Source organism: Cyprinus carpio, chromosome B6, assembly GCF_018340385.1.
Source record: "Cyprinus carpio isolate SPL01 chromosome B6, ASM1834038v1, whole genome shotgun sequence".
Taxonomy (NCBI): Eukaryota; Metazoa; Chordata; class Actinopteri; order Cypriniformes; family Cyprinidae; genus Cyprinus; species Cyprinus carpio.
The window spans coordinates 726918-744849 of NC_056602.1; the positions used below are offsets into that span (position 1 = coordinate 726918).

A 17932-nucleotide genomic window follows, 5' to 3' on the forward strand; every position below is an offset into this window, starting at 1 on the left:
TCACTGGAGGAAGTGTTATTATGGATTATCTAGACTCTATGTCTTTGAGTGGAAAAACATCTATAATGCTGGATTTTGGTTTTCATCTTATTGTCTTCCTCCAGATGTTCACTGATGGACTGGAGTGCTGTGGTATTAACGTGTGGATTATCTGTGATATTTTTATCAGCTGTTTGGAATCCTCATTCTGACTGCAACCCATTTCGCTGTCAGAGCATCCATTGCTGAGACACTGAATGCAGTGCTGTAACATTTCTATTTCTAACAAACCTGCTTGAAGAGAGAAACTCAGATTGATCTGAGGATGAGCACTTATTTTAATTTTTGTCTGACCTATTCCTTGAATCGAGTCCATATGTTGTGTGTGACCTGCAGTCTCACCGATGTGCAGAATGACGTCGTACATCCCCAGCTGCGTCCTCCTTCTGCAGGTCGACTCAGCAGAGACTGAGGGTTTTGTTGCCCATGTCCCCGAACAGAGCAGAATCTGGGGCTGAAGCTCACGCTTTCATTCAGAGGGGAAGTGAAGTAGAAGATGTAGCTCACATCCGGCGCCGCGTGCCCGCAAGTTGATACCACTGAAACACACACACACCTCTCAGCATCTCTGGGTCCAGGGTCACACACACTGAAATGATGCCCGTGTGAAGGTTACCGTATGCAGCGGCCGGGATCAGATCGGTCAGCGTGACCCGGTGGATGTACATCGTCCTGTTTCTCCGGCCCTGCCATCGATAAACACGCTTGTGTTTCCCTTCGCCGTGTGACTGAAGAGCTTCCCTCCCCACAGGACCCGTACTCAACAACGCTCTCTCTGGCGTCATCATCGGTGGACAATGTGACCAGCATCGAGTTCTTCACACCTGAGGAAAGCACGCTCCATTTGTCATAACCTCCTGCTCGGGTCCACATGACCCTCTTTACTGTCCACTGAGCAAAGTACAAACACAGAGACGGACATAAATATCCATTTCACCCTCATCCTCACCTGAAAACTGGTTTCACTTCACAATGATGTAAACAATTACTATATATTCTTGAAATCGAAAGAAAAAAGTCTAAAATGATTATACATCTAAAAAAGAATCTCTTAATTTATTAAGTGAAATGCCGACCAACTAAATATCAAGCTGAAAATTAAAAATAACAATAATAGATATATTGACATTTTCGAACAACGTTATGCTGAAAAAACCATCAAATAAAATCTAATAAAATATTAAATATCATATCATTTCCACCCTGCGTCTCACACTGCAAAACTGGCTTCAACTTTACCATGAAGAAAAAATATACTATTATATTATTTAATCGTGAAAGTCTAAAATATTAGACATCTAAAAAATATTTCTTAATTTTTAAGTGAAATGGGCAACTGAATATCAGCTTGAAATAAAACTAAAATGAATAGATATATTGACATTTTCAAACATGTTATGCTGAAAAACTTAAAATAAAATCTAATAAATACTTACAAATATCATAACATTTTCCACCCCTCATCCTCACCTGAACTGTCATCAATGTATGAGGAAAAATGATTTATATATTAATTAAATCGTAGCGGTCTTTATACATCAGCTGTCAAAAATCATAATTGCTCTTTACCAATACGCCTAATTTTCTTCTGGCATTTTAAATATAATTTAAGAGTTAAAATGTGCAATTCCCATTGTCTAACAAATTCTGCTGAAAAAACATCATATTATAATAAAATACAACCCTTCCTCATCTGAAATTGACATTATATCAAAGACAAAAAATACAGATTATTTAAATTGTGAAATCTTTAAAAACATCAGCTCAGCTGTTAAAAATCATAACTGCTCTGCCGAAAAATATCAGCTAACATGAAATAAAATATTAAATATCATGGGATTTCAACCCTCCCTCATCTGAAATTGTGACTAGGAAAAAATTTATATTTATTTAAATTGTGAAGTCTTTAAACCTCAGCTGTTTTTAGAAAAAATGCCTTATTTTCATGCCTTATTTTTTTAAGGTGTGAAATGTGCATTTGGCATTCTTAAATCAATATCTGCTGAAAAAATATCAACTGATTTTAAATCAAATATGAAATGCCAGACAGCTGAGCATATAACAGAATTACACTCACGAGAGCCAAAACATGAGTGTCCATCATCAGTATGAAGAAATCACACAATAACTGCAGGGCTTCCGTGGAAACCCATCTGTCTTTGTTTTGCACCATAATATTTTCCTCATTAAACGGTCAGATTATTCTCGTACTGCACAAACTCATCTGAGTGCAGTCCGAGCCTCTTTGACAGACAGCTGTCAGTCATGAGGAGTGAACTCTCACCTGGATACGAGACGTGCACCTGCTCAGGCTGAGTCTGTACGGGCAGCACACAGCGGACAGCAGAGATCAGAGCACAGAGACACAGCAGCACACACATCCTCATCTCTTCATCTGATCACACACACACACAGCACAGTCTCATGAGCGTCACCTGACGCAACATCTGAAGATAGACGCATGCATGTGATTCACAGATGCACTGACGTACACAAGGCCTGAATCATTTAGTGAAGTATTAATGCTCAGAAACACTCTTTACAGCAGTGTGTCATGTTCTGATGGAGCACTGCAGAGATCCACCTGGAATCAGTTATGACACTAATACATTTATCAGCACAAGACAAACACACTCAGATACAAATACTAAATAACATATGAATAAAACATGAAATATCATGATCCACCTGGAACAACCCTCCAGTATTGATACATAAAAACAAAATATCAAAAAAAAAAAAAAAAATTAATAATTAATTTTCTGCATTCAAAAAATTTTTTGAGGCTTGTTTGAACTTTAACTGGTCAGAATGACATTTTCAGTCAAAAATTCTGCTAAAAAATACCAACTTATATCAAATAAAAATTTAAATATGACATTTCAGCCTTCGCTCATCTGAATCCGGCTTTACTGTAATGAGGAAAGATTATTATATATGATTTAAATTATTAAGTCTTATACATCAGCTGTCAAATCTTATTTTTAGCCCTTATTTTATGCATTCAAAATATAATTTCTTATTTTTCATGATTTAGTATGATTTTATTTTTTGAGTTTTTTTTATGAGTTGTAAATTCTTAAGGATGACTTACCTCCCACGCTTAACAACCACTCAACCAACTGAATTAAGCACACCCAGTGAATATGAATTATTAGTCTAGGTAATTGAGAAAGCCTAAGATTATATAAACTTTGAAGGAAAAGAATATAGTGAATTTGGGTTTTGTTGTTTTGAGTGTGAATTTTTGTTGTTTTCCGTGTAAACTGTGAGCACTATCTGTGTTTGTGCGCGTCAGCTGACCCTTGCGTGGCGCGCCTCTACCGTACGCACTGTTTCGGTTGTCCTGCAGATGCTGAGTAATTTTGTGTTTATTTTGTAATCAAAACGTATTGATACTTCCCATTTATTATTATTTTTTCCTTTTCCTTCTGTTGTATTTTGTTCCTCCTTTGTCTGTTTCGGTTGTCCTGCAGAATCTTTTTTTTTTTTTTTGTTTTTGAAAATTTTTCTTTTTTTTAAAGGGTTTGTTAAAATTTTTTTTAATTTTCTTGGGGTTTTAATGGAGGTTACAAAAAAAAAAAAAAAACCTGGTTTTATCAGTGAACCCCCCCGACTCATTTCCCCCCAACTTGTCGACTCATTAACTTAATCAAAAGTAACAGTAAAGACATTTATATGTGAAACACTACTATCGTTTTACTGTTGTTCTGATATCTATATTGTGTTTTTATTTTTTTAGATGTTTTTGAGTATTGTTATACTAATTAACCGGGGTTCATTCTTATATACTTAATGTTAGTTCATGCATTAACAAGCATTGCATGTTTATTCATCTTCGTGGACGTTAGTTAATAAACACAGCTGTTCATTGTTCAGGGTTTCTGCAGGTCTTAAACAGTCTCAGTTCATCTACAAATGAAAGACTTTAAAAGGTCATTAAATACAAAATGACAAGTCAAAGATGAGAACAACCCTGAGGAAGAACAGCAGTTTTTTGCAGTGCGATCAGAAGGTTCAGTGAAAGTTATTCTCATATTTTAAAATGAATTTAAAAGTAATGGAAATTTGTTGGAAGATGTGTTTTCAAACTTGCTCGACTCCTTAAATTTTCTTTAAATGTAATCGAAAAGGTCTTGAAATGATTTTATAAACCTGCAGAAACGCTGTTGTTAGTTCATATCAGCTCAGATCCAGTAAATAACTTTTGATTATAATATATGTATTATTATATTAATAATAAATGTTTTGGTGAATGCTGAAATTCATATTAACTAAGATTAATAAATGCTTTATAAATTATTAACTATTATAAATTATAAACTATTAGAAACACTAATAATGTATTATAAATTATTGGTGTGTGTGTGTGTGTGTGAGAGAGACGAGAGAGGATAGTGTGTGTGTGTCGTGTGTGTGTGTGAGAGAAGTGAGACGAGAGTGGAGGTTGTGTGTGTGTGAGAAAGAGTGTGTGTGTGTGTGAGAGAGAGAGAGTGTGTGTGTGTGTGTGTGTGTGTGTGAGAGAGAGAGAGAGAGTGTGAGTGTGTGTGTGTGAGAAAGAGTGTGTGTGTGTGAGAGAGAGAGTGTCAGTGTGTGTGTGTGTGTGTGTGTGTGTGAGAGAGAGAGAGATAGATAGAGTGTGTGTGTGTGTGTGTGTGAGAGAGAGAGAGTGTGAGTGTGTGTGTGGTGAGAAAGAGTGTGTGGTGTTGTGAGAGAGAGCGAGTGAGTGTGTGTGTGTGTGAGAGAGAGTGTGGTGTGGTGTGAGAGAGAGAGAGAGTGTGGAGTGTGTGTGGTGAGAGTGTGTGTTTGTTTGTGAGTGTGTGTGTGTGAGAGAGAGAGAGAGAGGGTGAGTGTGTGTGTGGTGAGAAAGAGTGTTGTGTGTGAGGAGAGAGAGAGTGTCAGGTGTATTGTGTGAGTGTGTGTGTGTGTGTGTGCTGTGTGTGTGTGTGTGTGTGTGTGTGTGTGCGCATGTGTGTGTGTGTGTGCGATTGTGTGTGTATGTGGGAGAGTGTGTGAGTGTGTGTTTGAGAGAGAGAGAGAGTGTGTGTGTGTGTGTGTGTGAGAGAGAGAGAGAGTGTGTGTGTGTGTGTGTGTGTGTGTGAGAGAGAATGTGTGTGTGTCTGTGTGTGTGTCAGTCAAATGAGCCCAGTTGTGACATTTATGGACAGAGACTAAATCTAAATATAGCAGATATGTGTGTGTGTGTGTGTGTGTGTGTGTGTGTGTGTGTGTGTGTGTGTGTCTGAAGTGACCCGTCACAGAGGAGTAAACACAAAGTTAATCAAAACACAGATCTAGAATAAATTCAATACAAAAAAATCATCAGAAAATTACACAGAATTTTAAAATATTTTTAGATTATGATATTTTAATATCAAGTTTGCAAGTTTTTCCACCCAAATATCTCATTATTGTCCATGATAACTGATATAAGATGCTCACTGCAATCATACAATCCCGAAACACTGACATATGTGTGTATGTGTGTGTGTGTGACATTGCAGTAATAAATCTTGCAAAAAAATGTTAATGGTACTAAAAATAGAGGATTTTCTTCATGCAGAATATAATTTTTCATTTCTACTGAATGTGATTGGTTCATATGTGTGAAAACAGACACACGTTCACCGGTTTCTCATGTAGAAGCACAGACTCACGGCTGATTCCTGTGATGTTGTGACGGATCTCTGCCGGAGGTCTGGGTTCGGCCGGTAATCAGGTCATGATTCAGTCACTGGTGTTGCAACACAGAGTCAAAGGCTGAAATGAATCAGATAAAACAAATGAAACTACAGTAAAGAGTCCAGATAAAGGCTTTAACCCTTGCAGTGACGGGTTGAAGTCCAGCGCTGATAGTGGACACTTTGCTTCTTTCTCTCACTGCTGTCGGTCACACACTCTTCACATCAGCGACTGCAGATCCTTCCTCCGGCTGTGATTCTCATGTCTCTCGTTCAGATGATGGTGAGGCTGTGGGTTTGTCTCTTCCTGCTGGCGCACGTTCAGACCGAACCGCTTCCTGCCAAAAACATCCATCTGCTCGCTCCAGAGGAGCACAAACTCGTCCTGAACCTCGGACAGAAAGGTCAGATCAGTGCTTAATCTGTTCTACATCAGCAGTGATTATTAATTCATCTTCCTGTGAATGATTCATCAGAAATAAATGCCTGTCTTCACCTGGGCCTCTTTTTAATTATAATAATGTTAACAGAGATCAGTTTAGTCCTAGTTTTAGGCTGCTGTTGTCATTTATTGCTCGTTAATCTAATGAATCGATCTCAACAGCTCGTTCACTGAGGCACTCGTGTGTCAGATATAGAAATACTCGTTTGTTTGAGTGAATTTAGAGCAGATTTGGCTCCACTAACCCACTGTGACATCTGACCCGTCAGAGCAGAGGGCGAGGGTCAGCAGGGCTCAGGGCGTTTTCATTGTAATTTGTTCTCATAAAGACTAATTACATCAAGTAAACAAACTCTGGAGATAACACCTGCTAACAGATTAAAGACCGATGATTAACTAATGAAGGATTGTCAAGACAAACATGTTTTCTTCAGAAAGTATTATCTTACTGTACTTGACACTTACAGTATAGGATATTTTCAGTTTTAATAATTTTTATGCTAATAATTTTATTTTCACTCTTTAATACTTCTATTTAGCTTTACATATTGTTTTATATATTTTCTTATTTTTGTTTTAGTTTTAGAAATTTTTGTACTTCAGTTTAAACATTTATTTCAGTTAGTTGCAAGGCAACATTTCTTCTTATTTTTCTTAATATTTCTATTTAGCTTTATTTCTACAAATATAATAATTATTTTTAGCTTCATTTCTATATACATTTTACATATTTTCTTTTTATTTTAGTTTTAGATATTTTAGTACATCAGTGTGAATGTTTTTAAGTTAGCTGCCAAGGCAACATTTCTTCTTTTTTTTCTTCTTTTTTTATATTTCTATTTAGTTTTATTTCTATATATATTTTTTACATATTTTATTATTTTTTGTTTTAGTTTTAGAAAGTTGACCTTAAACATACTTCAACATATACAAATATATTTATTTCAGTTAGTTGCCAAGGCAATTTTCTTATTTTTCATGTTTTATTTATTTAGCTACAATTACTTTTTTTTAATATGTTAAACTTTTAAGTTTAAAAAGTATTAGTACTTTTGTACTTCAAAATGTTTTTATATGTTTTTCAGTTACTTGCCAAGGCAACATTTCAAATGTATTAATATTTATATTTCATTTCAGCTTCATTTTTAATGACCAAAAACGTTTTTTAATAGTTTAAATTAACAACGCTGTTTCAGAATAACATCACTGATGAATCATCCACAACAAGACCAGGAGCATGAATCATTTGAGTCAATTAATAGAGCCTGAATCAATGGATGTCCATTAATAGAGTCATGAATCGATTCGAGTCTATTAATAAAGTCATGAATCAATGGAGCCAGTTAATAGAATCATGAATCATATTGAGTCATAGAGTCATTGAATCATTTGAGCAATTAATCTAAATCCATGACTCAATGGAGTGCCAGTTAATAGAGTCATGAATCATTTGAGTCAATTAATAAAGTCATGTAATCAATGGAGCCAGTTCATAGATCTCATCCTGAATCATGAATTGAGTCAATAGAGTCATGAATCATTTGAGTGAGATTTGAGTCAATTAATAGAGCCATGATGGCGTCAATTAATAGAATCATGAATCATTTGAGTCAATTAATAAAGTCATGAATCAATGGAGCCAGTTAATAGAGTCATGAATCATTTGAGTCAATAGAGTCATGAATCATTTGAGTCAATTAATAGAGTCATGAATCATTTGAGTCAATTAATAGAGTCATGAATCAATGGGAGGGTCAGTAATAGAGGTCATGAATCAGTGATAGTCAGTTAATAGAAGTCATGAATCAATCATTTGAGTCCTAATCATTTACCCAGTGTCAAGTCATGAATCATTTGAGTCCGTTTGAGTAGTTGATTGGTTGATTGGGTTAAGTTAGTAGTGTAGTGAGTGGTTGGAGTCAGTTAACAGAGTCGTGAATCAGTGGAGTCAGTTAATAGAGTCATGAATCAGTGAAGTCAGTTATGGAGTCAATTAATAGAGTCATGAGTCACTTACTAAGTCATGAATCAATGGAGTCAGTTAACTAGAGATTTCATGAATCATTTGAGTCAGTCAATAGAGTCATGAATCAAGTGGAGCCAGTTAACTTTGAAGACCATGATCATCTGAGTCAATTAATAGAGTCATCCGAATACACGTGGACCGCCAGTAACAGAGACATGATATCATATGGTCAATTAATAGGAGTCACTGAATCGGTGGACGTCAGTTAATAGAGTCATGAATTCCATTTGAGTCAATAGATCCGAATAAGCCCAGTTCATGAATCATGGGAGCCAGTTAATAGAATCATGAATCGGTTGCGTCAGTTTAATAGAGTTCATGAATCATTGAGTCAATAATAGAGTCATGAATCAATGGAGCCAGTTAATAGAATCATGAATCATTTGAGTCAGTTAATAGAATCATGAATCATTTGAGTCAATAGAGTCATGAATCAGCGGAGTCAGTTAACAGAGTCGTGAATCATTGGAGTCAGGTTAGTAGAGTCAATGATTCATATGAGTCAGTTGTGGAGTCAGTCAGTTTCATACGATTGTGAATTCACTGTCACCATCAGTCTGCAGGCTGCGGTGTTGTTGTTCCTCCGCCGTGTTTCTCAGTTGTGATTCTGATGTTGTTCTGTCTCAGGTTTTCCTCGGGACTGTTCACTTAGACTGTGGCAGAGCTCCGGCTGGTCAGGCTCGGGACACGGCCTCGTATCTGATCCGCCCCCGGAGACTCAACCACCCATCGCCGTCTACTGTGCCATGCGGGGGGCAGGATGGGACGGTGGTTTATGGACTGCGTGGTGTCAGCACATCACGGTTCAACCAGCAGCGTGGACTTATTCTAGACCGCAGGCTGGGACGAGTACAAGCCCGGCTGGGATCCTGACCGGAGTAAACCACTGGTGTGGGCGAACGAGCACCTGCACCAGCTGACCCCGCGGCCGGGAATGGCCCAGAGGGTACAAGCTCGGGCATCAAGCTGGGTGGACAAAGACTTAGCTGACACAAGACGGTCGCGAGTATGACCCCGGTGCTGGTGGAGGACGACTGGGGGCGCCCCAAGTTATAGTACCGTCCCCTTGCGTTTCTCACTCGGGTTCTCGCTTTCAGTTCCATGGCACTGTTTAAGGGCGGACGCGCCCTGACGCTGCGACACCGGAGAACTACCTGCACGACAACCAGCGCTTCACCACCAGAGACCGTGACCACGACAACTACTTCCAGAACTGTAACTACCTGCAGCCCACGCTAGTGGCTTCCCATCACCCCCTTTTCCAGGCTCACCGGCGGCGGCGGCCCGGGCTCCACCCCCTGGTGGTACGACATATCGTGCGCCGGCCGCGAACCTGAACCGCTACGGAAACCGTCATCACTACTGGCCAGCCAAGACTGCAACAAGGAACCACTCTGTCGCAAATACGCCTGGATGAATGGTTGAAACCCTCGAGCAGCTCAAAGTGACTTCGCTGCCGGAGACCCCGTGCCAGAGACGAAACTCTGATTATCCTGAATTAACCCTATGCCACTCTGCATAAGGAGCTTTGTGTTTGGATGGGAATTAATAAAATCCTGCGAAAAAAAAAAAAACTGCAAAAAATTATGTGCTTCCTCTGTCTTTTTTTCCAGTACAGACTTTCTTAAATCAAGCACATTTACTGGAGATTCAGAGTGACAGAAGATAAGAAGAGAAACTGAGTAAAACAAAGTGAGTAAAACAAGAACAAATATCTGCCAACAGGGTCAGAAAAACCAACTAAAAGGAAAACGTATTTTTCCAACTCATAAAGCATTCAAAATCTGCTTATTGTTTTCACATTATGTTTGTACTTAAAGAATTATTTTATAAAACGCTCATAACTTAATATTTTTCAACCATATTGTATCTGATCAGCAACTTCTCATTGAGTGAATATGAAAAAATGTCAAGGTTTTGAATGTTACCATGTTATTACTGCATTAACCCCTTTTTATTAACTGAAAATTGAGAAATCCTTTGAAATTTCAAATTACACATGAACCACAAAAAAAAGGGAAAAAAAATAAACGGTTGCAAAATATATATTTTTCAACATTTATGATAAATTTTATTTTAAGAGGGTTTGGTTATATACACCCCCCCCCCCCCCCTTGCACCCTTGCATGATATTATAAGAACAATATTATCTATTATCATTGCATGATATTTATAAGACCAAATAATCTTAGAATTATCGTTATTTGAATTTTTTGTTTTTGTGTGTTTATAATTATGTTCATTTTTAATTAAACCTTCTATTTTCCTTTGAATTTATTGTTCATGAAAACTTCGTTTTGGGGAACCCCCCCCTTTAAATTTTTTCAAACGCAAAACAACATTAAAACTTGTTTTGACTAATTTTCAAACTAAAATGTATTTTACGTGCATAAACTTTTGGTTTTTATATGAATGAAAATTTTCTTTTTCATGATGCAAATTTTTGTTCAATAGTTTGTGTATTATTCTGAAAAGGCTAAATATATTTTGGTTCCTCAATACGAACTACATACGTTTTTTGACACTAATTTAACTTCATAGATAATTTTACAGTAATTGTTTTTGATACTTATGTTTTTGGATAATTTTATGTTTTTATATTTTTTAATTAATGGTTTTTTTTACTTTAATTTTTGGATAATTTTTAATGGTTTAATAATGTGTATTTTAAGGGTCTTCAAGCATTTGCAAAGTGTTTTTCTTTTTATATACATTTATTTTTTTGTTTTTTTTTTTTGTTTTTTATGATAATATTTCTTTTAGAAATATCTTTCCCTTACTAAATACCTAACGCACAGAATTATTTTTGGGGTCATAAAGATATACTAATTTTTTATGTATTTTTAAGAATAAAATCCTTTTTATATATTTTTGATATATATGACTTAATATTTCTGTTTTGTGTATCTTGGATTGATATGTGGTGTGATGGTAATTTTTTTTAAATGCGTTGTAGCCATGAATTATGAACCCATTCAACACATTAGAATCGATTATCTGGATCAGATATTTCATTTTATTCAGTAAACATTTAAATGTTAGAATTATTTGTACTGAAGAGTCCAAAGGGTCTCCTGACACTGATATAAAAATCACACACGGTCATGGGTTACAGTGAGTTAAAGAACAATAAATCTGATGAAATAGAAAGTTCTGGCATCTTTGATCACCTTCACTGAGTTGTTTACGGCACATCAAACGAATCTTCCAAGCACCTATTGATTAATATTGATTATAGTTATTAAATCGTTTTTAATAAAGTTTTAATCACGTCATATATCAAGGCGATATTCCATCTTCAGTGTTTCTTTAGGGTTTCATTAATTCTTCCTCTCTGTTCTTGTAATGGCACGATAAGGCATTTTGAGTTTGGTAACCCAATCAACATCACGCCACCAGCACGGTGGGGAAACACACCATGTAGGCCCTTCAACATCAAGCCTTTGAAACACAACATTAGCCCTTTAACACTGACACACATGAAGAAAATCATCTCTGATGGTTGTTTAGTTGTTTGTTGTTGTGGATTTGGTCTCAGAGACTCAAACTAACTTTATTGTTTTGTAAGAGTTTCTTTTTATAATACTTTATTTTAGTAATTATTAAGGCTTTATTTTTATTGCATAATGTATTACAAATAACCTTATAATATGTTGTTTCCTCTCATAACAACAGTTTTAATGCATTATAATATTTACTTATTTGCTGGTTCATAAAGATATGGGGTCTAACGAGGGTATAAGAATACCCTTATGATGTGTTATAAATAACGGGCTTCATAGAACTGTAAGTAATTCTACGTGGTAGCATGACAAGAGGATGGAGCTGTCAAAAATCAGAGAAGTGACATAAAATGACTGGTTTTGCATCATCTGACAGACTAATACAGGATCTGACTTGTCTGGTTGCACGTGGTACTGTTATAATACAAAGATTGGTGTTACAGCCAGTGCACGTAGCGAATTCATCCTTTAAAACCATTTCCCTCCTCGAATATGAATAGAGATGTGTTGTCCCTGCAGTCACAGAGAGGCAGTCATCATGTAGCAACAGGGTTGGTATATTTGTAGAATAGACAACAATATCATTGTATGAGTCACAATTAATACATTTCTCTTTTTATGACAAAAATCATTAGGATATTAAGTAAAGATCATGTTCATGAAGGATATTTAGTAAATCTCCTACCCGAAATATATCAAAACCTTCATTTTTTGATTAGTAATATCGCATTGCTAAGAACTTCATCTGAACACCTTTAAAAGATGACTTTATCTTTCTCAATATTTAGAATTTTTTTTTTGCTCCCGACCTTCGATTCCAGATTTTCAAATCGTTGTATCTCAGACAAATACTTGTCCTCCTAACAAACCACACATTCAATGGAAAGATTATTTATTCACGATTTCAGATGATTGTAGAAATCTCATTTTCGAAAAATTGACCCTTATGACTGGTTATTTTGTGCTCCAGGTTCACATTCTGATTAAAGGAGACTCAAAGGAGCCAGTTTCACGGTACTTTTGAGACACGTTTATGGAGCTTTTCTTTTGCCATTTTTATTTCTCCATAATTATCAAACATTGATAATAATCAGATATGTTTCTTGAGCAGCAAATCATCATATCAGAATGATTTCTGAAGATCATGTGACACTGAAGACTGGAGTAATGATGCTGAAAATACAGCTGCACATCACAGAAATAAATTACACTTTAACAGATTTAAATAATATTTCCTGTTTTTTAAAGATTTTTGATCAAATCAATGCAGCCTTGCTGAGCAAAGAGGCTTCTTTAAAAAAACATCAAAAACTGAATGGTAGTGTATCCCTTTAAGGAAAGCAGTCTGAGTGTAATGTAAAGTCTGCAGATCTCCAGAGGTCTCCTCGCAGTGACGTGTTGTTCCGGCCGCAGGCTTCGGGTCCCGCACCAGAACTGCTTCTCCTCGTGGCCGCTGCTTTCCTCCAGCGGCCACAGCAGCAGCATGCGGAAGGTCTTCTGGAAGGTCTGGTGGCAGAGAGCGTAGCACATGGGTTTTGACGGTGCTTGTTGAACGTCAACACAGCCAGTATCCCAGATGCCAGATGCGGAGAGAGCGGGACGCAGTCGGAGCAGAAGGTGGAGACCAGCACCATTGATGTTGTAGGTGGTTCCAGGTGAGGATGAAGGCCCAGCAGGATGGCGCTGAGGAGTTCTGCGCCGCCTTATTTCTCCTTGATCAGAACCATCCTCTTCCTCTTGGTGATCTGGCTCTTCAGCGTGCCTTCGACAGGTTTGGAGGAAGACGGTGCGTTCACAGACTCGGCAGACGAGAACGAAGACGGCTTTTCCTCTCCATTAGCGCTCTTGAATTTGTAAGAAACACACTTTTTGTTTCGAGCAAGACTTGTCTTGAAGTTCTCCTCTCTGCTTTCCGTCTGGAAGACGCAAGGAGAAGCCGAACGCTCTTCATCTTCGGATGAAGCGTAGCTGAAGTTGGTCAGCTGCTCTTCAGCCGGTCTGGACGTCCAGGACGTGTCTTTTGAGGTGAAACACGAATGAGTCTTTTGATTCTGCGCGTCTGAATTAGTCGAAGAGTTGACTCCTTGAAGCTCGGCCAGATCTTTGGTGCGTCGCTCGGTTTCCTTGTAGATCCGACAGTAGAGGATGGTCATGACGGATACGGGAATATAACAAGGCGGCCTATCGCCGTGCCAAAAGTGATCACAGGATTCAGAGAAGAACTGAAATCTGACACTGTCCATTCAGGAAACCACCGTTCGCTTTCCGACAAAGTACTGCCAGCAGAGGATGGGCGGAGCCCAGAGGGACGAAAGACACGATCCAAGCCAATCCAATCATGATTCCCGATTCGCTTCGGCGTCCGTTTGGCGCGATCCCGTCAGCGGCCCTGGTGATGGAGAGAGTAGCGGGGGGGGGGGGTCGTCGAACTAACTGACAGCAAGCAGGTTCATTACAGGGCGAGTTACTGGCCACGGTATCCAGAGCCAGCCACAGATCGCAGGCCACACACTTCCCAGCAGCCCATGCGGCCCATGAGGATGTAAGACGTGTCAAGAGGTTCATGGAGAAGACGCCGACTGATGAGGTCCAGCGCAGGCCAGGGCTCAGCAGGTAGTTAGTTGTTGGGACCGTCTTCAGCTGGCTGTTCACCTTGAAGGACAGCATCACCAGAACGTTCCCGACGATGGTGATGAGGCTGACCACGGCGGAGACGGTTGCTATGGTGACCGCCTCCCACAGGCTGTGAGTGAGCAGGTGTGTGTCGGAGATGTTGGCGCTGACGGTGAAGTTCTTCTCTCCGTCCATCTCCTGAAGAAACACACAGACACACATCAGACTGAAGACAAGCATCGAAAACATTTCTGCTATTTAAAAGAAACTGAAATAACATGAAATAGGAATATTAGATGAAAAAACAGCTAGTAAGATTAATTTTTGTTTTTAAGGTGCTTAAGATGTTCTATCTGAAAATTAAAACATTATTAAAAATTTTTGTTCTTAGACATGAAAGCTGAAAACAGACAAAAATTAAATTATACTAAAATATTACATGACAAATTAAATTAAAATGATAAATGTTGCCTTAGCAAATAACTGAAATTTAAAGTTTTAATGCTAAAATGTCTAACTGGAAATTAATAAAAATGAAAATGGAGCTAAAATACTGTAATAAAAATTAAAAACTAAAATACAAAAGAACCTAAATAGCAATATTTTAAAGGAACTAAACAAAAACTATTAAAATTTTAAAAGCACATATTAAAAGCAAAATTACTCAGAATTAAACTAAAATTAAAATGAAAACTGAAAATAATTTTTAAGGAAAACCTAAAATACAGATTTAATCTTAGGAAACTATCCTGTATTTTTTTTAGATCAGTTTAGAAAACAATATCTGTCTGAAAACTTTAATGTGCCATCTAAACATCTCTAAACTAGAGTTTTTTTGCTGCTAGAGGAAAATTAGTACCAAGTTTTTTGGTGAAGGTTCATTGATTTAGTTCATCAACCAATCATCATAATCATTCTTAAAAAATGCATTAGCTCTCTAAAGATTAAACGACAAGAGCTAATATAAGGACTATTATACTTATTGTCTTTTCATTAAAAGTCATTATATCGTTCCATTTAAAGGTTATTCGGAAAGAAATGCATGGTTTGTTCAGCGATCATCATCCTCTAGAGGGCAGAAGGGAGATTTCAGTCAACATTTGCTGCATTTGTGAGATTCACTGTGAGATTCACCAGAATTTCAGCAGAATTAGATTAACTGCTATAAATCATCTACTAAAGCCTAGTCCAGCTGTGAAGAAGGCCAGACATATAGTGCATGACAATCAGTTACTAATATAGACTGTACTATCATGAAATAATAGTGATTTATTTCATACTTGCAAAATTAAGAGGAAAAAAAGCATTGTGTCAGAATGCACGGATGATTTTGTCTGATTCAGTCAGATGGTGTAATTACAAACTTCTTCTTCCAGCAGGGACTAACTATACCAATCAAAGTGACTATTTTTACAAAAATAATCATCTATACATCTGATATATTGTGTCAAAGCGGCTCACATGGCTAGTAGAGTTTTAAGGGAGTTTTTCGGGTGGATGGACGCTCATCCATGATGCCTCCGTGGCTTTTTGTTTCCAGGGAAACGGAGGAGTGATTTCTTTGGAGTGATGAATCAACATCATCTGAGTGAAACGCTGAAGACAAACCAAACAAACACTCGAGGACAGCGTGTGCCTCCTGGATGCGTGTAACGTGACACAGATTCTCAAACATGTGAGGAAACAGCGGACAGATCAAAATCCACAGGAATAATCATCATTTGCTTGAAGACAAACCAAACGACGAGCCGCGAACGCACACGCAAGCTCAAGCTTGATGGGACAGTTGATGTCACACAACATTGGCTTCAGATTCAGCTGCATGCATTACTGTACGGGAGCCGCTAACATCCAATGAACCTCTTCTCAAAGCGAGTTAGAAATGGTTTTACACTCTTTGAAAATAAGCTTTCTTTACTGGCACTGATCGTCACAAAGACATTAACATTCATTTGATTCTTTCGTGGAAACATTTCTATCATTTCCTTTGTTCTTTATAGTGGAAAAATATATACTATATGGATCTGTATTAAAATGTTCACTGAAAGGTTTTTTTTTTTATGGTTTTTTTTTATATTTTGTTTTTGTTTTTTTTTTTTTTTTTTTTTTTATTAATATTTTTTATTATAATAATGAATGAATTTATTTTTTTTATTGTATTTTTTGTTTTATGAAATTTGTTTTTTTGTATTTATGCAGTATCTATTTACTGTAAATATGCACTCATTTGCATACATCCCTTTCACAGCAAGAACAAGCGAGCAGTAAACGTAGGAAAATGATCTAAATGTATTATTAATAATTATAAAAACTTTACTCATATTATAAGTGGAAATACATCAGTATTACTGATATTGTACGATGTGACCCATTTAAGAGCTGCAGTGTAATGAAAGCACCGTGCTGCTGACCTCTGAGCCTCTCAGTGTGTGTCCTGCCTCTGAACATCTCACCTCACATTCCAGTGTGTGTGTGTGTGTGTGTGTGTGGTGTGTGTGTGCTGCATGTGCGTGTGTGTGTGTGTGTGTGTGTGTGTGTGTGAGAGAGAGAGAGAGTGAGTGTGTGTGTGGGTGTGTGTGTGAGGTGTGTGAGTGTGTGTGAGAGAGAGAGTGTGAGAGAGAGTGGTGTGTGTGTGTTGTGTGTGTGTGTGTGTGTGTGTGATGTGTGTGTTGGGTGTGATGTGTGTGATGTGTTTGTGTTGTGTGTGTGTGTGTGTGTACTGTGTGTGTGCTAAGATTTTAAAGAGAGTGAGTGTGTGTGTGTTGTGTGTGTGTGTGGTGTGTTTGTGTGTGTGTTGTGTGTGTGGTGTGTGTGTGTGTGTGTGTGTGTGTGTGAGAGAGAGAGAGTGAGTGTGTGTGCGAGAGAGATATTTGTTCTTGAAGCGTAAACTCTCTTCACTTTGATAAATTTCTCCTTTTCTGTCACATGTGACCCTGGAGCACAAAACCAGTCATAAGAGTCAATTTTTCGAAATTGAGATTTATACATCATCTGAAAGCTGAATAAATAATCTCTCCATTGATGTGTGGTTTGTTAGGAGGACAATATTTGTCTGAGATACAACTATTTGAAAATCTGGAATCTGAGGGAGCGAAAAATCTAAATATTGAGAAAATCATCTTTAAAGTTGTTCAAATGAAGTTCTTAGCAATGCATATTACTAATCAAAAATTACGTTTTGATATATTTACGGTAGGATTTTTTTTGCAGTGTTAAATGATATACTTTGTGCAATGTAGTTTATGATAAAATGAATCTTCAACTTCAGCTATACTTCTAGTTTGAACATGCTTTTGTGGTTTCAGCAACACTGCAAAACCTGCTGTTCCTCCTCAGTTTCTGTGTGTTGCTTTCCAGTACAAATATTCAGACATTCTTAAATCAAAATGGTTTTACTTGAGATGTAAAATGACTGAAGTCTTTCTGAGAAATTTGACAAAACGAACTGAGTTTCTGCTCTTTCTGTTCCCACTGGTAGATATCTGTTTTCATTTTAATTAAGCTTAAACTCATTTTGTTCTGATCAGTTTCTCCTCTTCTGTCATTTTCTCTAGAAAACAAGACAGAAACACCAGAGCCTCCGGTCTGAACTGAACCGATCCAGCGTCTCATGATGTGTTTCGGGAGA

The 17932-nt window shown here is 37.4% G+C and overlaps 1 long non-coding RNA gene and 1 pseudogene across 2 annotated transcripts; both read right to left on the reverse strand.

Annotated features, from left to right (window-relative positions):
• Window positions 1-795: 795 nt before the first annotated feature.
• Window positions 796-6002, reverse strand: LOC122137605. 2 transcript variants are annotated; one of them, XR_006154960.1, is made up of 4 exons: window positions 5861-6002; window positions 5697-5773; window positions 2324-2434; window positions 796-863 (listed from the first exon to the last, which is right to left on the reverse strand). It is a non-coding gene; the product is annotated as an uncharacterized LOC122137605 (long non-coding RNA). The 2 variants fall into 2 exon arrangements; XR_006154961.1 differs by lacking the exons at window positions 5697-5773; window positions 5861-6002 and adding an exon at window positions 2532-2693.
• A 6066-nt stretch (window positions 6003-12068) lies between these two features.
• LOC109078607 overlaps window positions 12069-17932 on the reverse strand; it is a 7737-nt pseudogene continuing 1873 nt past the window's right edge.